The 26304-nt window shown below is 40.5% G+C and overlaps 1 protein-coding gene across 4 annotated transcripts in view; it reads left to right on the forward strand.

Annotated features, from left to right (window-relative positions):
* LOC109420026 (receptor-type tyrosine-protein phosphatase kappa) overlaps positions 1 to 26304 on the forward strand; it is a 651236-nt gene that overhangs the window by 4133 nt on the left and 620799 nt on the right. For all 4 annotated transcript variants that reach the window (XR_009997479.1, XR_009997481.1, XR_009997480.1 and 1 more), the window contains exon 2: positions 24749 to 25482. The gene's annotated coding sequence lies outside the window, so the exon portion shown is untranslated. The remainder of the gene's footprint in view (positions 1 to 24748; positions 25483 to 26304) is intronic.

The raw sequence follows: 26304 nt of genomic DNA on the forward strand, positions 1-26304 counted from the left end.
GTCAACAACGCAATCGTTGCTACACTCATCTCTGAACTAACTACTAGAGATGTATGTGCTATCACAATCGATGTATCTGTTGGAAACCTCAATAGGAAATATGTTTATTGTTCGGTTTATTTACCGCATGATGAACCATCCCCTACGGATGATTTCTAGCAATTCATCGCATACTGCACTTCAAAAGGCCTTCCGCTAATTGCTGGTAGTGATGCTAATGCTCATCATATAATCTGGGGCAGCTCAGACATCAATTTGCGAGGCTCCAGTTTGATGGAATACTTAAGTAGTACAGATCTTGGATTACTTAACATAGGCAACCGCCCAACCTTCATGGTATCTGGTAGAGAGGAAGTGTTAGACATAACGCTTTGCTCTAGCAGAATTAGTCACGAGCTGACCAATTGGCATGTGTCAGATGAAGAATCTTTATCTGACCATCGCTACATCTTGTTTGAACATGTGAATGTTACTTCGCAAACTTTGCGTTTCAGGAATCCCCGGTCAACCAACCGGATCTCTTTACCGATTTGGTTGCAGCCAAATTTCATGGATATTCACCATCAATTGACACTCCAAATGATTTAGATGATGCCGTTGATACTACAACGGCCTTCATCATGGAAGCTTTTGAAGAAGCTTGCCCTCTGCGGTCTGTGAAGAACCCCTTGGTGGAACTCTGATCTGGCGAAGCTCAGGAAACAATGTAGAAAGAGTTGGAACAGACGACGTTCGGCTGGATCGGAGGCTTTCAGGTCGGCTCGCAAGGCGTACCAGAAAGCTCTTCGGTCTGCTGAACGATCCGGCTGGAATAACCTTTGTACAAATGTTTCCAGTCTGAGTGAAGCCAGTCGATTGAACAAAATCCTTGCAAAATCTAAGGATTTTCAAGTGAACGAACTTCGTTTGCCAAATGGTGATTTCACTTCCTCTGATGAGGAAGATTTGGAATGTTTATTCAGTACACACTTCCCCGGATGTCTTTTCTTGTAGTTATGATTCTTTAGCTTCGGCTAGGAGTATCATAACTTAAGAATCGATTGAATGGGCACTTAATAGCTTTGCTCCTTTCTAATCTCCTGGGGCAGATGGGATTTATCCTATTTTGCTCCAGAAGGGATTTGATCATTTCAAACATGTTTTGAAACAACTACTTGTTTGCAGTTTTGCTACAGGGTATATTCCCAGATCCTGGCGGGATATTACTGTGAAGTTTATTCCGAAAGTGGGTCGCGCGTCGTATGAAGAAGCAAAGAGCTTCAGACCTATCAGTTTGACCTCTTTTCTTCTGAAATGCTTAGAACGCATTGTCGATCATCACATCCGTGATGTTCATCTAGCCAATGTGCCTCTTCATGTGAACCAACATGCTTACCAATCTGGAAAGTCCACTGTGATTCTTTTACACAAAGTTGTTTACGATATCAAGAAGGCATTCGCTCAAAAGCAATCCTGCTTGGGTGCTTTCTTAGATATCGAGGGTGCCTTTGACAATGTGCCTTTCGATGCCATATTGAAAGCCGCACGGGGTCATGGTATATCTCCAATGATTTCCAATTGGATTCACCAAATGCTCAAAAACCGACATCTCTTCTCGACATTGCGTCAAGCGGCGATTAGGAAATTGAGTGTTTGTGGATGCCCCCAAGGGGGAGTCCTATCACCACTTTTGTGGAATCTCGTAGCAGATACGCTATTGAGGCAACTCAATAATAGCGGTTTTCCTACTTATGGTTTTGCCGACGACTACCTAACATTGTTAGTCGGTATGTGCATCAGCACCCTTCTCGACCTGATGCAAAACGCTCTTCAGGTAGTTGAGGGTTGGTGTCGCCAATATGGCCTTTCGGTTAATCCGAGTAAAACATCTATTGTTCTTTTTACGGAAAGGCGAAACCGTAATAACGTTCGACCTTTGCATCTCTTTGATTCTGAAATCGATGTGACTGAACAGGTAAAGTACGTTGGAGTCATTCTTGATTCCAAGCTTTCCTGGACACCTCACATTGAGTTCAGAATAAAGAAAGCTTGTATGGCCTTCGGGCAATGCCGGCGAACCTTTGGTACAACTTGTGGTCTTAAACCCAAGTATATCAAATGGATTTACACAACTGTTGTTCGTCCAATATTGGCTTATGGATGTCTTGTGTGGTGGCAAAAGGGCGAAGTGAGAGCGGTCCAATCAAAATTAGGCCATCTCTAAAGGATGTGCTTAATGGCGATGTCTGGAGCGTTCTCTTCAACTCCTACGGCAGCGCTCGAAGTGCTCTTTGACGTTGCCCCACTACACATTCATCTCAAACAAGAAGCACTTTCTTGCAGTTACCGTCTATGGGTTGGGTACTCAGTTTACTAGAGGAAACTCCTGTGAACCGCAGTTCAACACACACCTCGTTGTTTCCACTTTTGGTGAATTGGGACAAAGTTGTCCTTGCTCCAAGTGATCTTACAATTGCCTGTAATTTTCCATATGAACATTTACCACGAAATTCCCTTCCCGAAAATCAAAATTTCACCAAATAGTAAATCGTGAATAACTCTGAAACGGATAGAAAAAACGCAATGCTGTCTTGGGCAAAGTTTTTCCTCATAAAAGTTCCTATCTTTTTATGAAAATTGTTTAAAATTAGCATTAGGTTCAGATACTTTTTATGATGGGTAAAATGCACAGTATATCAAAAAATGACAAATTTTAGTAAATGCAAAAATTCAGTATCAAAAAGTGACCTGCAAAACATGTCGTTAATTATTTTTCCCAGGTAGTTTGGATCCATATCAAGCTGTAAAAAATATAAAAATAGTGGGTATTGCCAATTTTTGTACGGTAAAATATATTTGTATGAAATTCATTATGAAAAATGGCCATTTTTCAAAAATCTCGCCGGGGCGACCTCTAAACGTCATTTCTGAAAGTTGATGCCATACAAAAGTTTGTTTCTAACACCCTTAGCTATCATTTGCAGGGTGAGCCCCCAAGCTTTTCGACCATGTGCAATTTTTGGGACAACCTAATATGTAATGAACAAAGTAGTTTTCTATTGCCTTAAAACAATTTTCTAAAAGTTGATCAAGCTTTTTTTTTAAATTAGAACTATGTTAATCTTTATGAATCAGTTTTAAGCTTATGGTTATGAGAAAAATCGTCATAAATTGAAAACTTGTGCGATCATCATGTGGGCTGCAAAACGGTAAGTCGATAAGGAGAGCGTCCAATATAGCTCTGGTCCTCACAAGTTCCTACCTCATGCTTCCACGGGTCAAGCGATGACAAAGACCGCCAGCTAAGAGTTGTGTGCTTAGCTGGTAGTGCAGCCTGGGCACTGTTGTCCTTCTGACTTCAGCTAGATTGAGGAGGTACGATCCGAGTGTCTGTTCACCAAGGAGGTGCGGCTCAAACAGCGTCTGTTCTGGCATCCAGCGGCTGAGTAAGAAACGCTGCACCACGCCCAGCTAGATCCAAGGTGGTAGCCCCATCAGCGTGGTCGTCCTAGTGTTGGTTGGGACGTTAAACAGAACTGGCACGATGGCCCTCCGGCGAGACAGGAGTGTTGGAGTAGGCCCAATAAGCCACCCGTAAAAATCCCCATTGCGAATAACATAGGAGAAAATACGACTCGATACAATCGGCAAAGACCCACGCGATGAAATAAGGACTACGATTGGAAACTTGGAACATGGAATTGCAAGTCACTAGGTTTCGCAGGATGTGACAGGATAATCTACGACGAACTACATCCCCGCAACTTCGACATTGTGGCGTTGCAGGAACTTTGTTGGACTGGACAGAAAGTGTGGAAAAGCGGGCATCGAGCGGCTACCTTCTACCAAAGCTGTGGCACCACCAATGAACTGGGAACAGGATTTATAGTGTTGGGCAAGATGCGACAACGTGTGATCGGGTGGCAGCCGATCAACGCAAGGATGTGCATGTTGAGAGTTAAGGACCGTTTCTTCAACTACAGCATCATTAACGTCCACTGCCCACACGAAGGGAGACCCGATGACGAGAAAGAAGCGTTCTACGCGCAGTTAGAGCAAACATACGATGGTTGCTCGCCGCGTGACGTGAAAATCGTTGTTCGGCGACATGAACGCGCAGGTAGGAAGGGAGGAAATGTACAGACCGGTAATCGGGCGCAACAGCTTGCACGCCGTATCGAATGATAACGGCCAGCGATGCGTAAACTTTGCAGCCTCCCGTGGTATGGTAGTCCGAAGCACCTTCTTCGCCCGCAAAGATATCCACAAAGCCACCTGGAGATCACCCGACCAACAAACAGAAAACCAAATCGACCACGTTCTAATCGACGGTAAATTCTTCTCAGATATAACCAACGTCCGCACATACCGCAGTGCGAATATAGATTCGGATCACTACTTAGTCGCTGTATGCATGCGCTCAAAACTTTCGACAGTTATCACCACGCGTCGAAGTCGAACGCCGCGGCTCAACATCGAGCAACTTCGTAACGTAGAAGTGGCTCAAGACTACGCGCAGCAGTTAGCAGTGGCCCTACCAACGGAAGAGCAGCTTGGCGCAGCTACACTTGAAGATGGTTGGAGGGACATCCGATCCGCCATAGGTAGTACCTCGGCTACAGCACTAGGCTTCGCGACTCCGAATCACAGAAACGACTGGTACGACGGCGAATGTGAACAGTTGAAAAACGAGAAGAATGCAGCATGGGCGAGAATGCTGCAACACCGTACGAGAGCGAATGAGGCACGTTACAAACAGGCGCGGAACAGGCAGAACTCAGTCTTCCGGATGAAGAAGCGCCAGCAGGAAGAACGAGATCGTGAAGCGGTGGAAGAGCTGTACCGCGCTAAGGACACACGAAAGTTCTACGAGAAGCTGAACCGCTCGCGCAGAGGCTTTGTGCCACAAGCCGACATGTGCCGAGATAATCACGGGAATATTCTCACGAGCGAGCGTGAGGTGGTCGAGAGGTGGCGGCAGCATTACGATGAGCACCTCAATGGCGACGTTGCAAGTACCGAAGGTGGCGTGGTAACAGATCTAGGAGTATGTGCACAGGACGAAAGACTTTCGGCCCCTGACCTTCAAGAGATTGAGGAGGAGGTTGGCCGGTTGAAAAACAACAAGGCCGCTGGAGCAGATCAACTATCAAGCGAGCTTCTAAAATACGGTGGAGAAGCACTGGTGAGAGCACTACACTGGGTCATTACCAATATTTGGGAGGAGGAAGTATTACCGGAGGAATGGATGGAAGGTATCGTGTGTCCCATCTACAAAAAGGGCGACAAGTTGGATTGCGGGAACTACCGCGCGATCACACTACTGAGCGCTGCCTACAAGATACTCTCTCAAATTTTATGCCGCCGTCTATCACCGATTGCAAGAGAGTTCGTGGGGCAATATCAGGCTGGATTTATGGGTGAACGCGCTACAACGGTCCAGATGTTCGCCATCCGCCAGGTGTTGCAGAAATGCCGCGAATACAACGTACCCACACATCACTTGTTCATCGATTTCAAATCGGCGTATGATACAATCGATCGAGAACAGCTATGGCAGATTATGCACGAATACGGATTCCCGGATAAACTGATACGGTTGATCAAGGCGACGATGGATCGAGTGATGTGCGTAGTTCGAGTATCAGGGACACTCTCGAGTCCCTTCGAATCTCGCAGAGGGTTACGGCAAGGTGATGGTCTTTCGTGCTTGCTGTTCAACATTGCTTTGGAAGGTGTAATAAGAAGAGCGGGGATAAACACGAGTGGGACGATTTTCACGAAGTCCGTTCAGCTGCTTGGTTTCGCCGATGATATTGATATTATTGCTCGTAAATTTGAGACGATGGCGGAAACGTACATCCGACTAAAGAGTGAAGCCAGGCGAATCGGATTAGTCATTAATGTGTCGAAGACAAAGTACATGATGGCAAAGGGCTCCAGGGAGGAATCACCGCGCCCGCCACCCCGAATTCATATCGACGGTGATGAAATCGAGGCGGTTGAAGAATTCGTGTACTTGGGCTCACTGGTGACCGCCGACAACGACACCAGCAGAGAAATTCAGAGGCGCATTGTGGCAGGAAATCGTGCTTACTTTGGACTCCGCAGAACTCTACGATCGAATAAAGTTCGCCGTAACACGAAGTTAACTATCTACAAAACGCTGATTAGACCGGTCGTCCTCTATGGGCACGAAACATGGACCCTACGTGCAGAGGACCAACGCGCCCTTGGAGTTTTCGAACGGAAGGTGTTGCGTACCATCTACGGCGGAGTGCAGATGGAAGACGGGACTTGGAGAAGGCGAATGAACCACGAGCTGCATCAGCTGCTAAGAGAACCAACCATCGTCCATACCGCGAAAATCGGGAGGCTACGGTGGGCGGGTCACGTCATCAGGATGTCGGATAGCAACCCGACTAAAATGGTTCTCGAGAGTCATCCGACCGGTACAAGAAGACGTGGAGCGCAGCGAGCTAGGTGGGTCGACCAAGTGGAGGACGATCTGCGGACCCTACGCAGAGTGCGGAACTGGAGACAAACAGCCATGGACCGAGTGGAATGGAGGCGGCTACTATGTACAGCAGAGGCCACCCCGGCCTTAGCCTGACCGGTAAGTAAGTAAGCGATCATCATGAAACTTTCACATATTGCTTCAATGTAAATGTAACAGTGAAAAATATAAAACTGGCTAAAACAGTGTTAGGTTTTGTGCTGGAGGGTACACTAGTTCGTAATGGGACTGACTTGCGATCACATTGCATTATGGGACAATCTGACTTGATGTTGTTTTTCAATTTTACTGAACAAACTATTTATTTTTATTCACGCAGCTGAAAGATCATCCGAAGAAAGATCTAAAACGGCCATTAACTCATTTTTGCCCATAATGCAGATGGGACTGACTTGCGATTCACGGCAGTATACCTGGAAAATGAAATAATAAACTTGGCTTTTATTCATGTTAATTATTATATTTATTTGGTTCCAAATTCCATTTATATTTGAATACATTCGAAAAACATGTTTGTAAGGTACTGACCTTCTGGTAAAAACGGACAAAATCCACAAAAATTCAAAATTTGCAAAAATTTTACGCACGAACCGCGCGATTATCGCTTAAAAAAACCCAGATTAATCCACCTAGTGGTGATAGTGCCTTTCTCGTCGAATATGTACTCAAGAGCCATAAGCCGAAGTGTTCCTGAACAAATCTTATGTTCTACTATTGTCACAGTGCTCATTGACTTATCAATGGGGGAGTGGAGTTGATAAATAATTAATGTATTTGATGAAAAAATACCCAAACAATGAGCAAATCCGCTTAACTCATCGGGTTTGGTAATGCATTTTCTGGAGGACTCTAATTTCACTTTAAAATTTAAAAATTTATTGGTTAAGGGGGATTAGGGGCATAATGGACACCCTAAGCAAATGAGTACGTTAGGCCTGTATAACAGAGAAAACCTTAACATATTATCAGTTGGCTTACAACTTTAGTTTGTTTCCTACGTATTTCAATCATTTACAACAGGGAGAATGTATTTATTGTGAAGAAATAATGAATTGTAAATCGTGTGTTTTTTAGGGCTGGCAGAGAAGGTACGGGGCGAAATGGACACTCATCGAGTTTACATAACATCAAAGTAAATTTTTAAAACTTTAGGCTAAAATAATCCAATTGATTTTTTTTTTCAAACACTCTTATACGTCTAACAGTATGCAATGCGTGTACATCCATTCGTAATTGCCTGTGTTTATTTCGCCCCAAATCGACTACAACATTGAAATTTATATTTTGAGTAAATTATAATCACAAATAAAATAATTTATACATTGCTAAATCTACGTATACATGCAGATAAGGTAGCAATTCACTTGGTTTTATGATGGACACACTCAACACTCGTAATAGCTTATTTGCTGCTGCTTTGAAATTATAAGAATTTCACCATATGAAAAACATATTTCAATTTCAATGATATTTAGGTTATTTTGGAGGCATATGAATGGTACTTTTGAAAAATAGAACGATGATTTGTTCCTTTATACTTATGCATTAAAAGTTTAGCATAAAAGTCAATGGTTTCGGTAAAAAAGGGGTTTCCATTTCGCCCGGGTGTCCATTATGCCCCAATTTCCCCTATTTATTTGTGCCCTTCCTCAAAATGAAAAATTTCTCCATACAACGTTGATTCATCCTACTGTATAATAACGTCTCAGGAATCTAAAATTGTGTGATTTGACAAGAACGCTTCAATTTTTGTTAAGCTTTTGGTCTTTTACGCATATTTATCGCTTGCATTGATTTTGTTCACCCTCGTAATTTCAGCGATGCATCCAACTCAGATTCTGCAACACTGCTGGCAATCTTAGGTGTGATCAGAGACTATTTTCTTGCTGCCCGTTTATCTGGTTATCCAACGTTTTTGATAATTTGATGTTTTATAAATATGCATGGGTTTGGTTCACTTTTTAAACTGGCCGGCGGGACACTTGGAACCGGTTCCGGAACACAACCGGTTCAGATATGTTATTTGTGGATAGATTGGTAATTATCGGTGACAAATATCGGAAACAGCTTGTTAAGCGTTTCGACCTACTATTCATCGATCATCGTCAGACGCATTCAATTTAATTTACCCCTTCAACTTCGTCAGTTAAATATATAAGCGGTTCAGATATGATCTCAAACTATTTTCCTGCTTACCGTTCATCTGGTTATCGATAAAGCCGCTTTTGGTGTGTCGCATGCATAAGTTTGGTTCAGTTTTTTAATTGGTCACTTCCGACGGGATACCTGGAACCGGTTCCGGAACACAACCGGTTCAAATACGGTATTAAACTATTTTCCTGCTAACCATTCATCTGGTTATCGAAAAAGCCGCTCTTTGATGTGTCGCATGCATGGGTTTGGTTCACTTTTTTAATTGGTCACTTCCGGCAGGACACCCGGAACCAGTTCCGGAACACTGCCTGTTCAGATATAGTCTGAGACTACTTTCCTACTTCCCGTTCATCAGATAATCGAAAAAGCCGTGGTTTGATGGGTCGCATGCATGGGTTTGTTGCATTTTCATATCTGGTACCTTCCTGGGGTACCGATGCGGAACACCTAAATGGCCATAACTCCGGAACGGCTGGACCGATTCGGACCATTTTCAATAGGAAACAATGGGACCAGATTCCGCGTCGAATGAACCGTCGGTCGTTAAAATCGGTTGATGTTTACTATCTGAAAGTTAGGTGACCTTTTTTGTACACACACACACACATACGCACACACATACATACACACACACACACATACACACACACAGACATCATCTCAACTCGTCGAGCTGAGTCGATTGGTATATAACACTTGACCCCTCCGGAGGCTCTATCAAATTTTCGTTTTTGGAGTGAACATATAGCCTTTCGGTACACCTTGGTGTACGAGAAAGGCAAAACAGTGCTTGCACTGTTTTCTCGCGCGTCGCGCGACAAAACGCTTTCCGCTTCGCATCGTTCCGCGCGCACTTTGGCATGCTATGATTGTTTTCCCTGTGTTTCAATGAGCGGAGTTCTGCCGCGCGTTGACGCGCGACCTGTCAAAATCCGCATCGCATCGCGTCGCGCCGCGTGACGCGTCCACTCTGGCCGGCACCTATGATTTTGCATAGGATGTTAAAGTGGAGGCGATATGCATACATTTTACATGCGCCTAAATGGAGTCATGCACGCATATGGCCTCCACTTTATCATCTTATTCAACATCTTATAAGATTACTGGTTGTCTGGGGTCGGACTACAATGACAATTATATTTGCCCGTTTAATGGACTCTTTAGAGAAATTCCCAGAGGATCTTCTCAAGACATTCACGGTGAATTTGCTGGAGGAATTTGCGGTGGATCATTTACAACAATACGCGGGAACTATCGTAGGTGGTCCTACATGTATTTACAGAGATTTTTCGAGTGGATTTCCCGGTCTAACTGGAAGAATTTTCGTTAAAATTTTGAAAAAAAAATCCCAGTGGATTTTCAAGAGAAACAATTTATAAAAATAAAACAAAAATATTGTGTGAAACTCTTAGAGAGATTCTCTTCATATTAACAAGGAGAATGCCTAACTCCCAGAGAAGCTTCCGGTTGATATTCTCGTTGGAGCTTCGACAATGATTCCCAGTTGAACTCCCAAAAGAATTGCCGGCGGAAGAATTTCTGGTGGAACCTCTTAAGAGATTTTCTGTGAAACTTCTTCAGGAATTTCCGATAGAACTAGAGCATTTCTTGATGGGACTCCAGAGGGAATTTGCAGTGGTACTAGTGCAAAAATTTGAGGTGGAGGATGCAATAACTGCTAGAGTTTCGGTCAGAACTCCTGAAATTCCCGGTGAAATTCTGGATAAAATCCTTGTGGAACTCTTTGAGAAGTTCCGAATCGGAACATCTACAAAAATTCCCGATGAAACTGTTAGAGATACTTTGTATGGTAATCCTAGTGGAACTCCTAGAGGAATAATAGGTGTAGTTTCTTTGAGAAATTCGCTTTTGGACTTCCTTTCCGGTCGAATTTTCTGTGGAACTACTAGAACTTTCTAGAAATCCCTGGTGGAACTCCTAGTGTAATTTTTCGGTGAAATTTTTAAAGGAATTGTGGTTTATGGACAGCCCCTGTTGTGCGGTAGGTGAATCATGTCCCAACGATACCTTCCTTAGTAAATATTAGCTTAGTTAACCGTCACGTTCAGTTCATTCCTGTGTAGAATGGACTAGAGCTTTCAGCTTCCTAGAGGGGTAGATACGCACGATAGGATTTTTTTGTTTTTTTTTCCGCATGGGAAAGTGGTCGGTTTTATGCGGTTGTTTGTATATATTAATCCATTGCCAGATCAAATCACAAACCATAGACTTCACAAATCACAAACCCCTTGATTGACAATGTACTCTACCCTACACTGAACATATATTTCGTTTCATTGTACGAAATCGCTCGTTCGGTTCACAAATACCATTCGTTGCACATGAAAACAGGTTACTTTATTTTCTCTGCGATCCACTCAATCAATGATGACAGTAAAGCCACAGACAAACAGGCGTAACACTTGCGAAATTTCTATCGACCACGCTTTTAACGATCATTTTAAATCTTCATAGTTGTGGCTTTCACAACCAGAGGCGCGCGCATCGTTTTCGTTTGTGTTTGATGTTCCACAGTAGCGCCTTCTGTTGACGATACTGCACAACGCAGTGTTTCGTGAAACATTTCCACCAGGTGTGGTGGTAGTGTGAGTGGACGACAGATTTTCCCGAAAATTGTTCTAGGTGTTACGTCTGTTTGTCTGTGGTAAAGCTTTGTTGCATTCTACGAAGCGTAATTTTATTTTTACGCATGGTTAGTAAAAACGTTTAACGTTTGTTTATTTTGTTTCATTCTACAAAGCAGGATCTAAAATTTACGAATGAGAAAGTGCACCGTCTGCCGGATTCGTGATTTCATACATAATACAACTCCATTTGTACTATTTCAGCATGGTGGTACGAACGGACTGTACATTATACGCAACTTGCTTTCAATTTACGAAAACTGGTTTTACGAAACATATTCGTTGAGCTTTTACGAGTATATTATCAGTGTACTAACAAAAATTCCTTCCTCAGACACACGTCGAGCTGCAGCGATTCTCGGTCTCTAAAACAACGCTTGTTTTGCTAACATTTATTCGCATTCGTAAGGACGTGGGCGGCGCCGTTATTGGTTTCACTAAAGATAGGATTTCTCGAACTGTGTACATTGTGAATATTATAGACTGTTTCAGAAATTATAAATACACTTTGTTTAGTAAATTAAATGAACTGATTTAATGATTTTTACCTACTTCTTTCAGAGTATAGCATATTGTACTCCATATTTTTATATTTCCTTTCAATTGTCTTGATATTTTAAATAACAGTCGAGTTCTCTAACAAATAACTAGATTTTTCAAATTTGCATTTGCACAAAGGTGTTTTTTAATGATTTCAACATTATTTATCACTAAATACCAAAAATTATCTAAATTTTTATCACATTCGCTTTCTCAACAAGTTGTCTAAGGAATGCCTTGATCAAAATTTGGGAAAAATCGATAAAGGCATTTCCACAACATTTTTTCAGAGATCAAGTTTCTCATTTTTTAAGGTTTCATACGGAACATAAGAACTACCACACAGTTTCTTAGCTTTCCTGAACGCATTTAATCTAAACAAACTTATTTTTTCAGCTCATTCGATCCTTCAGATGCCAGAGCTTGTCATACCATAAAAACGAATGCAGTAAGCAGTAATTAAGACATTCGTTTGCTTAACGTTTGTTGCTACTGGTGTTGTTGAGAAATTTTATCTGTGAGATTTTTTTCTTTTCTACTATGCTACATTTTTTGACCACTTTGTGCAACTTCAAATTTTGATCATCTTATATTATTATTTGCTTCGTTAGCATGTTTACTATTAGAGCTAGAAGAAACTTTTTTGGATAATGTGCTCAAAATGAAATGGCAGGTTATCGTTAGTGTATTTATAATTTCTGAAACAGTCTATAAGCTACTCTCAATCCCTATTCATTGGTTCTCTGTGTAATTTCAATTACTCCGGTCAATCTTGGAGTAGCAACTACGAATTGTGCGGTCATCTATGCTCATGCTTGAATTTACAGTGGAGATTCTAGAAGGGGTTTCGGTGGTACTCTTAGAGAAATTTGCGGTGGAGTTTTCAAAGGAATATATGCGATGGTATTCCATTTAAAACTGATACAAAAAAAAATACACAGTGGAATACTCATAAATATTCTCGGCGGAACTTCTGGAGGAATTCCCAACAAAACTCGGGTAAAAATGCCCCTGTGCTGGTTTACCACAGATTTATCACCTGTTTTATATCGGAATAGGGTGACTTTGTTCGCTTCGTCATGGCGGGGTTTTTGTCGGCCGAATGGACTGAAACTTGGTCATATAATTCAGCTTGGTTGGGAAGGATTTGAGGCCATCTTTGAGTTTAACAGGTTTCAAAAAAAACCCCTGACGAAGAACAAAACTGCCGAGAATACGTAAGTTATCCTATCCTGCGTTTCTTGAATTTCTCGAATAGGGTATGTGTACCATTCCTTGGCCTAATTTGCAAGCTGACTTGACAATTTTGACCATAACTCATGAATTAATAGCACTAGAAATAATATGTTGACCCTATTACACACTCTAGGCAATGCATGTTTCACCAATTGAAAGTAAATTTACGTAAATATTCAAGAATTTACTTAATTAAGCTGAAAAGATTCGATGCGATGGTATGCAACGTTGGTCTATGGTACAAAAATTGGCCTATTAGTGGATACAACGTTGGCCTATTGCTTTCCATGCACTAGAACCACTTATTATCTCATTTTTTCAATATTTCTGCTGAAGTATTATCTCTGTTTATTCACCAATCTTACTTTCAAATTACATTTTCGGAGCCAAATTTTCAAAAAACTATAAATAAATCACTTTAACTAAAGTTCTTTCTTAATCTAGTAACGAAAACAACGCAACCCTATTATTGTGTTATATGTTTACAGTCACCGTACACAAAATCTTTCTTCCTGTTCGTTCTTTCTGGTTCTTACGCAAGAAATGTTGTTGACGTCTTTTTATCGTTGTTTTTGACGTCATTTTACTGATGGGCCAAGATTTGGGTACATAGTGAAAAAAATGTCCTCAATATTCGGCCCACATTCAATTTGTAAAATAGTTATTATTCGTTGAAAACAAATACACAAGTTCAAAATAGCGTCTTTAACCGTCGCATCAAATGTTCAGTTATTGAAAAGTCAATTCGAAATGTTCCAGAATCATGCCATTTATGATCATGTGTATAGACTACCCACTAAGCCGAAGAATCATGGCGTCTACAAAAACTAAACAAAGTGACATTTTCATTCATTTTTAATGCTCAAAAGTGCTAAAATTGAAACGAAATGTTACAGTTGTTTGCCGCATAGCTTTTCCGATATCCAGTTATGCGTGTTTGTTTGAGTTTTTGGTTTACATTGAGATAGGCCGAACAAGGGGGCTATGCCAACGAAGCATCCCGATACCCTACTATCATACACCCGGAATTGGTTTTCTTCGTAATGCTACTAGTGACCGTGCGTCTCCATCCATATGCCTTTTTGGTTCTACGAATGCTTCACGATTGCCGTCATACTCATTTAAACTACCCGGTACCAATTAGGGTCCTGAATCAGGGGATTTTTGTAATCATCAATCAATTCAAACTTCTATTCAATAAAACAGAATGGATATTACACGCATTTAAAGCATCATTTCCCACTCAAATTATTGACTCGACGTGGAATGACCCTTACACGTTCGCTCGCACGCATTCCCAGCATCATCAGCCGTAATCTTCCACCGAGCCGAGCGCTGGCACACCAGCATACATGATCAGCAGCGCGCGTTAGTCAGTGCGGCCCAGCGTGAATGTGAAGAAGAAATATTTTTCTATAAATATATTTTCGTCTGTTTTTCACTGATCCAACTCTACTTAGGTACTGGCAGAAAGCAGTGGCCGTCGTGCGGTGGTTCAGTGTGTTTTCAATGTTTTTCCCTCCCCATACCTACACAATCGCTGGGAGCTATTTGGTGTCCGTCGTCGTCGAGTCATGAAAACGGTGCGACCACGCTATACTCATTCTAAACATTTCTCCTTCGGAGACTACCAATCCTCACCGCCGTCGTCAGCGTCATCATCGTCGTCGTCAAGTTGTTGAGTTGTTGCTGGCTAATCGGGGAGCGAGCCCAAGAGTGCGTGAAAACCTTTGTGAATATAGGTATTCATTCCGTCAAGTACCTAAGTGAAACTGCGATGACCCAGACAACGCTACGACGACGTTGACGTTGATGATGGTGTAGGGGAGAACAACGCAGTGCTACTAGGGTCAGAAGTGAAATATTTTGTTCATTGATTTATAGAATTGTTTTCGTGGATTTCCAATTCATGTCTCGTCGTCATTAATCAGGAGGAAACGGATTCGATTCATAGGGCATTTTAACCAATAGTGGACCCCTTAGTAGCTGAAATTTGTTCTGATCGTGAAAATATTATGATATCCTAATTAAATTGTCTTTACCAATTATTGCACAACAAGATCTATATCTTTCCTACATATTGCACACAAAAACCAAGCGAAAACACCTTATATTTCTTATAAAATAATTATTTGAAATCTCGATCAAATTATCCTATTGTGGACCCCGCGGGGTCCACTATTGGGTAGATCGTATTCTCTTACCATGTTCAATCGGTGACAATAGTGGACCCCCCTTAGGTTTAACCTATAGTGGTCACCCAGACTTGTTTACATTTTCAAATTTGTTCAAATAATCAAATTATCGCTTTCCAGACTAGTTTTATCACATGGAACTGCTGTCTAGGGACATGAGCCATGGTCTCCCGGTGGAAGTTTACCGGTAGAAGCAGATTTGAGCGGGAAATTTGAGATTATTTGCTAGGGGTCCACTATAGGTTAAGGGTCCACTATTGGATAAAATACCCTATAACTCAAAAAAAAAAAAAAACTCTGCTCAAAGCAGCGACGGGTGATGAGCAATACTGCGGAAGGATTTTGGGTGACCTATCCACTTCGTTCTGATCTCGCCGGGGGCTGCGACAAAGTAACGGACTCTCATGTCAACTCTTCAACATCGCTCTGGAAGGTGTTGAGCCGCGGGCTCAACAGCTAGGGTACGATTTTCACGAAATCCGGCCAATAACTTGGAAGGCAGTAAGACAAAACTTATAAGGCTTATTTCAGTACACATTCCCCTAGTAAGGGACGCTGTATTAAGTGTGTTTCGCACGAAATAATCAAACTCTAGACCTCAGGTGCCCGTCCAACTTGCCGAAAAAATGACCGGAAATCGTTTACCTATTCAGCTGAGAACTATTAGCTGCGGAACAGCAGAAGGTGTCACATACAATTTTGAATGGGTCGTTCCTCACAGGGGGCTATTCATAAACCACGTAGACCAAAATTTGGCCATCTCAGACCCCCCCCCCCCTCCCCCCTCGTAGACTTTCATCCATACAAAAAATTTAAAATTTGTATGGAGCGTAGACTTTGGCCAGACCTCCCTCCCCCCAAAAAGTCTACATGGTTTATGAACGGCCCCCAGAGGAAAAGTGCTTTCGCGTGAGTGGAAAATACCGAGGTTGTCACCCATTGTGAACTGTCGGCAGTACAGTGGTGACTGTATGCCACATGTGTCCTTTAGTGGTTTAAAAAGGCGTCGAATCGTGTGGTCTAGCTAGACCCGTTTCAATCGCTTAATCAGTGACTCAGAACCTTACGCCAAACAGTGTGTTGGACCGTTCACATGCTTATACGAGAATACGAGGAAGATAGAGAGGAAAATTCTTGGAAATGTGAATACCTCTAGAAAGTAATAACATTGATTGCACATGTGTGATTTGCTAAATATGTCGGTGGTGCTTGAGTAGTATTTAAATCGTCTGAACGTCATGTGCTGTAGCCGATGCCGGGAAATCGAAAGTGAAAAATGGGTTGATTTAAACGTTTTTCTCGCAATGTAGAAGCGGATCACTTCGGAAGGCAAACTGCTGGCGGTCTGTTTTGACCTTCCGTACTTTTCTGTAGTTCAAGAGCACTTTTTATTCCCAACTTGTAGCTCGGGGACTTCCTGTTACAGTTTCAGAAAGAATTCCTGAAGGATGTCCATAGAGAAACTGTTGAAGAATTTTCTGGAGGTACATTGTGTTTCCGAAGAACGCTTAAATAATGGAATCTTTGGAAAAAATCTTGAATTCAGCTGGAACTCCTGGAGAAAATCATAGAAAATCCCTGGAGGAATTCCAGGTAAATGCCTGGAGGAATCCCTGGATAAATATATATACAAATACCAGGAGGAATTTCTGAAAGAATATCAGAAGGGTTTCCAGAATTTTACTGAAGATGTTTCTAAAGGAATCTCTGGAGAAATACCTAGATGAATCCCTGGAGCAATCCCTGAATTGATTCCTGCATTTCCCAGAGTAATTCTGGAGAAACTCCTGGTGAAATTTCTGGGGGAATTACAGGATGAATCCCTGGCACAAGTATTGGAAGAATCTCTGGCGGAATTCCTGACGGAATGCCTGGAAGAATCCTTGAAGAAATTCCTGAAGGAATGACTGAAGGTATGCCTGAAGGAATTCCTGCAGGAATCCCTGGACCAATACCTGGTAGAATCCCTGGAGGAATTTCTGGATCAATTCCTGTAGAAATTCCTGGAGGAATCCCAAATCAATTCCCGATGGAATCTCTAGAGAAATTCCTTGAAGAATTTTGAAGGTATCCGTGGAGGTTTTGCTGTAGGAGTTTCTGAAGAATCCCTGTAGGAATTCATGGAGGAATCCCTGTTGCAATTTCTGGAGTAACCTATATAGGAATTCTTAGATAAATTCTCGGAGAAAATCCTGAAGATATCGCTTGAGAATGCCCTGATGGAATCTCTGGAGGAATCCCTGGAGGAATTCCTGGTGTGCTGTCTGTAGAAATTTCTGCAGGAATTCCTGGAGATAAACTCACACTGAAATTATTTTTTTTGTGGAAATTAATAATCGTACTTATGATTCTCAACCGACACCAAAATCTGCCAAAATCACTGAAACATGCTTGAAGGTACAAAGCATAGCAGTAAATTTGACTAAAAACGAAGTAGCCTCAACAACCAAACATTGACTATTTTTCCTGGACACGCATCTTACATCACAGTATGATTAAACATGCAATGCCCGGATGTTAAATTATGAGGAAAATTGTTGGTAATGTCAACTGCACTTCTAGTTAAATTCACAGCGTATTTGTGGAATTTACTGTAAATTGTTGCCGGTTGGGAATCATACCTACGGTTATTATTTTGAATCGGTAGATTCCACAAAATTGTGGAACTTGTGTAGACCAATCCCTACAGGATTCCATTGAATAATTTTAAGAGAAATTTCTGAAAGAATGCCTGGATGAGGCTCTGTAGCAAGTCCTGGAGGAATCTCTGGAGAAATTCGTGGAGACCTGCCTGTAGGAACTACTGGATGAATCCCTGGAGCAATTCCTGGAGGAATTTCTGGAAGAATATCTACAGAAACTTCTGGAGGACCTTCTGGAAGAATATATAGAGGAACTTCTAGAGGAATTCCTTGACGATTGTTTGGAAGAATTTCTAGAAGAATTCCTTGAGCAATCTCTAGAGAAATTCCTGAAAGAATCCCCGCAAGAATCTTTTCAGGATTTTTTGGATTTCCCAAAGGAATCCGTGCGAGAATTCCCAGATGAGTCCATGGAGGAGTCCTAGGAGGAAGCTCTGGAGCAATTCCTGAAGGATTTCTAGGTGGATTTTCTGAAAAGAAATCCCAGGAGGAAAGCTGAAGGGATTCTTGAAAAAATCCCAAGGAGAGCTCGTGGTGGAACTCCTAGAGGAATCGCAGTAGCAGTTCATGAAGGAATTCCTGTAGAAACCTCAGGGTGTTGTTTTAAAATAATCCCAGGAGTTGTTTCTGAAAGGATCCCAGACAACTTTCCCGAGTGAATCCATGTGGGAAATCCTGAGGGAGTCCTGAGGAGGTCTTGTTGGAAAACCTGGAGTACTTCCTGAAGAAACCGCAGGAGGAATCGCAGAAGCAATCTTATGAGGAATTTGTTAAGAAATCCCAGGAGAGCTTTCTAAACGAAGTCTTGGAAGAATTTCTGTATGAATCCCTGGAAAAAAAAATCCGAAGGAATCTGTTCCTATACTAATGTAGTGGCTCCACCTAGCCGTCAACATCGAGCATCGTCCGAGTGGGTTATCCCTTGCTCATCGACAACAACAAGTACTCGTTTTACGAGCTGCCATTTTACCGAGTTGACAAAGACTTTGTCAACTTATTGACATGTCGTGGATTAATTTCCTTTTCCTGCCGCTGGAGGGACCCTTCCTGAGTATAAAAGCACCTACTACACGTGAACGCGATCTCTTGTTTCTACTTCTACTACTGCCCGGAAAAGTCGCCGAAAGTGCTGAACCTGCCGTCATTTGGCTTTCCAGATTTGCACTGCTGAATTTTCAAAGTGTAGCTTGGTCATATCTTCAACTTAGAATGCCTTCAAAGGCTTCCCTGAAACACACATTAAAACCTGTTGAAACACCCCTGAAAATCTATCAAGTGTTTCTAAAACCTCTAGGAATGCCATTAAAACATTCCTGAAACCACCTGAAACTATCTGAAATGCCTTGAAACGTTCATGAAACCTCTTTATTACTACTGAATTGTCGATATCCTATCCAATTAAAACGCCAACAAAATCTGATGGAACCTCTAAAATGCTGCTGTGACCCCTTGAAACACTCCTGAGATTTCTTAACACTTTTTTGAACTCTTTGAACGCCCCTGAAGCCTTCTTAAACCCCTTGAGATTTCCTGAAACGCCCCCGAACCCCTTTGAATCCTGTTGAGATACCCTGAAACCCGCTGAGGCTTCCATGAAGCCCCCCTGACCCCTCCTGAAAACCTCTGAGACTCCTTAACCACCTTTGAAATTCCTCGAAAATCTTCTAAACCCTCTAAACACCTGCAACTCCTCGACATATTCCCGAAACCCATTGAATGGCAGCCTATTTATTGCACCCATAAATAAATAGAAACGCTCCATAGAAAATCAAAAAGCGCTCCGTGAAGAATGAACATATGTTCCATGAAAATGTGCAATGTTACCCATAAATTATTCAAAACGTTCCATATTCTATAAAAAATGTACCAGTAAAACATAAAATTTTCTCATTAAAAGCGCAATTTTGCACCAATAAATAATACTGAAATGCTCCATAATAAAATACAAATGCTCCATAGAAAAATGCAAATGCACCATAAATAATTAAAATTGTACCCATAGAAAATTGAATATTGCTCCATAAAAACATTGAATTGCACCATAAAAAATTGAAATTGCACCATATAAAATAAAAGAATTCTCCATAAGTATTATCAAACTGCACCATAGAAAACATGAATTTCTCCATGAAAAATTGAAAATCTTCCATAGATAGCATATTCTCATAATTTAATTCGACAGGGCGGAATTGCTTTACATTGCACTGCTTTAGTTGTCCAAATGTTTAAGGTTATGGAGAATTTTCTTTTTTTTATGGAGCAAATTGTATTTTTTGTGGTGCAGTTTGATAATATTTATGGAGCATTTGTCTATTTTCTATGGTGCAATTTCAATTTTTTTGGTGCAATTTAATTTTTCTATGGAACAATATTCAATTTTTTATGGATACAATTTTAATTTTTTATGGAGCATTTGCATTTTTCTATGGAGCATTTGTATTTTATTATGGAGCATTTCAGTATTATTTATTGGTGCAAAATTTCACTTTTATTGAGAAAATTTTATGTTTTACCGGTACATTTTTTATAAAGTATGGAATGTTTTCAATTATTTATGGATAACATTGCATATTTTCATGAAACATATGTTTATTTTTTATGGAGCGCTTTTTGATTTTCTATGGAGCATTTGCAATTTGTTATGGTTGCAATAACCTTTTGCCCCATTGAATGCCTCTGAAGTTCTCTGAAACGTTCCTCGCAGCTCTCCTGAAATTCCCCCCATACACTCTTGAAACGCTCTGAAGTTTGTTGAAAACACCTGAAACCCATAGAGCTTCTCGAAATCTCTTTGGAACATCTCTGGAACCTTTTGAAACCTCGATTAAAAGTGATAGTTCGGGCTCGCCGGTCGTAGAAGTTCCGGCTGCCGATTTGTGGTCGCTGTGTGTGGATTTTTGCTCGCACGCAAACGGCGTTCTAAATAGTTGTGCTGTACTGCCAGCGCTGGAGACAAATGTTCATAAATTGTGGAGCTCATTTCATGATATTATTTAATTGTGAAAAATAATTAGTATTTTTGTAAAAAAAAAACAAGATTTTTTTATAATATTAAATAGTGTGACACGCGTTAGTATATTTTCTAATCAAACATCAACTAAGAACTTAACTGATCACTGATTGATAAGGCCTATCAAAAAATAATAACATACCTGCCTTCATTTTCGGCAGAGTATTCCGTTATTATATAATTTGTGTTTTTGCCTCTCTCGTACACCAAAGTGTACTGAAGGGCTATATGTTCACTCAAAAAGCGAATTTTCGATAGAAGGCTCAGATGGTCAAATCACATAAAAATCAACTTACTTTGACGAATTGAGGTGATGCATGTATGTGTGTGTGTATGTACGTGTGTGTATGCATGTCTGTGTACGAAAAACGTCACTCACTTTTATAGCCAATTTTTCGGATTTCAGCACGCATCGAACCGAATCTTTACCGCATTTTTCTTTATTAAAAATGGTCTGGATCGGTCAAGGCGTTCCGGAGTTATAGCCATTTCAGTGATCCGGACCAGCACCGGTAGAACTGGCTGTATGTATATAAAAGTGAACCAAGCCCCTTCATGCGACACAACAGACTGCGCCGATATGCGTAACCTACAGCATGGTTGACGAGTTTTGTTCGCCAACCATAAATTCCACAATGTTCGCCCAAAATTCAAAATGGTGGTCTAATATTCAAGATAGCGGCGCGAAATTCAAGATAGGGGTAGGCGGGGCATAATGAGCAGCTTAAGCATTTTGCCACCAAATCCAGTAAATTGAGTGCAACAAATGTGTAATTTTAACGTTCAATCCTCAGTTGAACCTTAACTGACAAAAGCTAATCGTTGAAATTCCGAATAAAGTTATAAATGTTGTAAAATTTTATGTTTTAAAAAACGTATAAAATCGCGAGTTGCGTTTTAGGGGTGGGGCATAATGAGCACCCTAGGTGGGGCAGAATGATCAATACCAATTTTGTACACAATCAAATGCTAATTGACTATTCTTGTTAATGATAAAGCATACCGGCAACAATCAATGAGAATTTGAAGGGATTACGGGGATTAATTTGTAGGGAACTGTGGGGTTCCAAGGAGTCTTCTATTGAGGAATTTTTAAACGGTGATAATATGCAGATACTGAAATTTTCAAGCTAATAAATTGAAAATTACAGACAAAACCTTACTATATGCATCAAAACAGAGAAAACCAAAATTAAAATTCGTTTGTTGAAGATGTTTACCATTTTCATTATTTTTTCACCAGGTGCTCATTTTGCCCCACCCTACTACCAACTCTTTGAAGCATATTTTTTCAACAAAATAATTATACAAATAGTTAAAAAGTGTTACAAATACATTTCATTTGCTTAGGGAATATCAAGAAAATCGATAGATGCCAGCTAAGTTGTGATATCGATTCAAAAAACCTTATTTTAGGTCACCTGATTCTTATAATATTTTCCCAGTACATGACCACTTTACGCATTTTGATTAATTTTTCAAGGTAAACGGATTTTTTTACTTATGTTTTGTCATCAACACATTGGATTTTAGATAATTAGGCTACAATCAAGCAATTTGTTTCGTTAATTTAAAGATTTACAGTGAAAATACAAGGTGCTCATTATGCCCCACCTGCTCATTATGCCCCGCCTACCCCTAGCTGCAGTTTAATAGAAACTTAAGTTCTAAATCCATGCAATATGGGAATGTTTGGTATGAAGATGTCTGGGATCCAAAAAAAGTGACCAGAATATCCAAGATGGCGGACTAAAATCCAATATGGCGGCTCATAAATTCAAGATGGCTGTTGTTTAATAGAATTTTAGGCATCAAAATCATGTATTATGGGAATGTTTGGTATGGAGAAGATGTCTGGTGCCCAAAAATGGTGACCAGAAAATCTGAGATAGCGGTCTAAAATCCAAGATGGCAGCCCACAATTCAAGATGGCTGCTATTTAATAGAATTTGAGGTTCTGAAATCATGAAATATGTGTAAATTTTCTATGGACAAGATACAGGGGATGGCCAAAATGTTTGGGATAGGCAACTTTTTTTTCTCTCACAAAAAAGTTCAACATGCTATAACTTTTCATAGAGCGCATCAAAAAATCTCAAATTTTGACTGTTTGTCAACCTATTATATGTATGTGCATCGTTGGTACAAAGTTGGGCTCGATTGGTTAATATTTCGCAAAGTTAAAACCGTACGGGTAAATCACCTTTTTTTAGACAACTCATTTTTGAGCTGTCATATCTCGGGAACCAGTGAACCGAATTGAATGAAATTTTGAACGTACACTAACAATATGTTAATGCTTCACAAACTATTAAAACATTGGTACTTTTTAAACGTTGAAAAAATTTATCATGGATTGAAATTTTTTGGATTTTTCTCGAAAAAAATGTATTTTTTTACATCAATGTTAATAAATTTTAGTGTTGATATCCAAAGATTTTCCACATCTGTTCTCAAATTATCTCTTATCAGATATATTAGAGCCTATTTAGATTGAAGGAAGAACACATTTAATAATTTTTGTGTGGTATTGTAAATTTTACTTATTTTCCTCTATATGGGTAAAAATTTCAACCCGGTATAACTTAATTCGCCGTGAGAAAATATTACATTTTATAACGTTGTATTAAGTATCAATATATTGTTGATAAACGTTAAAAAATTCATTCAATTCGGATCACTGGTTTCCGAGATATGACAGTTCAAAAAATAGTTGTCTAAAAAATAGTGTTTTACCCGAACGGTTCTAACTTCGCGAGAAATTAATCAATCGAGCCCAAATTTGTACCAATGATGCAGATATAATAGGTTGACAAACAGTCAAAATTTGTGAATTTTTGATGCACTCTATGAAAAGTTACAGCATGTTGAATTTTTTTGTGGGAGAAAAAAAGTTGCCTATCCCAAACATTTTGGCCATCCCCTGTATCTGGAGTCCGAAAATGGCGACTAAAATATCCAAGATAGCAGTCTAAAATCCAAGATGGTGACCAACTTTTCAAGATGGCGGCTGTTTAATAGAGTTTAAAACCATGCGATATGAGTAAATTTGGTATAAGGAACATGTCTGATGCTCAGTAATGGTAGGTCCCCATAATATCCAATATGGCGATCTGGAATGCAAGATGGTGGCTCATAATTATTGATGGCTGTAAAATCGTGCAATATTAATATGTTTGCTACGAGGAAGAAGTTCGGAGATCCGAAATGGCGACCAGAATATGCAAGATAGCGGTCCAAAATCCAAGATGGCGGCTCAAAATTCAAGATGGAGTTTTAGGCTTGAAAATCAAAATCCAGATAAATGATATGATTTCTGGTGTCATGAAATGGATTTTTCAAACGGATGATGGCACGAGAAAGGCGCCATCACCGCTAGGTGGATTAATTAGGGCTTTATTCCGAAAAATGCCCCCCCCCCCTCCCGGAAAATTTTGGTCGGAATGCAACATTTTGATGGGAGACACAAACATATTATTTAATTTTTTTTTTAAATTTTAAGCCACCTTGGCGATTACACGAGAACTGTGTCAAAAATAATGTTCCGGCCTAATTTATCGAAGAGAAAGATATCTCTTCACATGACAATAAGATTAAAATTAAATGAAGATCTGTTTATTGTATAGCAGAGTCTGTACTTTAGTCTTGAGAATTCACAATTCCTTCCATGCAGTTTTAAAGTTTGACCTAAGGCAACTTTTTCTATGTAAGTTGACTTCACGAAGAGCATCCTGGCTATATCAATTCACGAAAATTATATTTTTTAAATAACAACTTTAACTACCCCATTACTCACATCAATCAAAATTATTTTCCTATCTTTTTCACAGATTTATTGGAAAGTTCGGAAAACCGAGACCAACGTTCACTAGCACCGATTGATTCAACCCCGGTCGACTGGAACCCCAAAGTGAATTGAAGAAATTCCATTTTCAAATTAAAAAGTTTACCGTTTCAACCCTAATAAAAAAAAAGAAAAAAAAGTGTACAAAAGTGAACCAAGGTTGATCGTCGTCGTCGTCATCGTCGTCGTGGTCGTTCGAAGTTTAGTGTGAAAAGCGGAAAATATCAACATCAAGTCGGGTTCAAGCAAAGCGAAGAACTCCGTAACGGTGGTGAGAAAAGAAAAAAAAAGAGGCGATAATCAAATATTTATAAAACGTTGCAAATTTTTGCGCCTCCCGGTGTCGCTGCGACTGAGAAGAAAAATAGAGGAAAAAAGTGAATCCGTGTTGGGTCTGGCACAGGAAAAGTCTCCTAGTCGCTTCTGCTGCTGCTGCTGTGAGTAATGCTCGCCGGTAGGCAATAACGCATGAGCTTAAAAGTGTAAAAGTGGTTTCCATTTCTTTTTTCCTGGGAAAAAGTGCACGGAGAAAAGTTTTTCCCGGTCACCACGAATAGCTCTTGTGTAACCAAAGCCGGTTTTAGTGTTAAGGAAGAAAAAGTTTCCCAACGGAAGCTGCTCTCGAGCTTCAGCGGAGTGTGACAAGGAGAGGCGGATCCAGACAACACCAACGACGCCCAGACAACTTACACCAGCCAGCGGAAGGCAGCCTATCAAAATGTAAGAAACTTTTCCCTATCGTAATCGCTTTTCGTTTATTCCCCCATTGGGCATTGTCCCCACCCGAGTTTTTTTTTCTCTCTCTCTGTTGACCATAATCATCGTTGCCAAAATGGTAAAATAATCACAATCCCTCCTCGAATCGGGACCTGTTTTCATCGTTAGTGGCGAAAATCACGTAGATAACCATCGTCGACAAACCGACTCTGAAAGAAAAAACAAGAATCGCATATAAATCAGCATTGTGTTCTCATACGTCCTGCTCCCACCACATCGCACATTGTTACACTCTCTGTTGTACATATATCTATGAATCAGGCAAAAAATCCATTTCGCTTACACATGAATAACTTTTACTAAGCTTTAGTGTCTCCCATCGTTACGCTGTTCTGTTCACATTTACCTAGCTAGACCATGTGTCCCGAAAATTTCGCTTACATGTCGCAGGGTTCGAAATCGAAAACGATCACGTAAGTCTTGCGAAATTTATATCCTATGGTGGGGGGTTTTTGCATTCCCTCCCATGCATGTGCGTTGGATTCGCAACGGAAACGGAATAACGTAATAAGGTGCACCGTTACATACATGTACACATATGCAAATTTCCCACGTGAGTTTAAAAACTGGGTCAATCATTTGAAATTATAGGTAATTTTTTCTTGTTCAACCAGCAATTTGTAATATCAATGAATGTATATATCAAGTAGTGAATTATATTATTAACTCCACCTCCACAAATCCATCAGGGCTTCAGAAATGTTTCAAGTATTCTTTCAGAAACTAATGCAATGATTCCTCCAGAAATTCGTTGGAAAATTCCTC

Source organism: Aedes albopictus, chromosome 2 (genome assembly GCF_035046485.1).
Source record: "Aedes albopictus strain Foshan chromosome 2, AalbF5, whole genome shotgun sequence".
Lineage (NCBI taxonomy): Eukaryota > Metazoa > Arthropoda > Insecta > Diptera > Culicidae > Aedes > Aedes albopictus.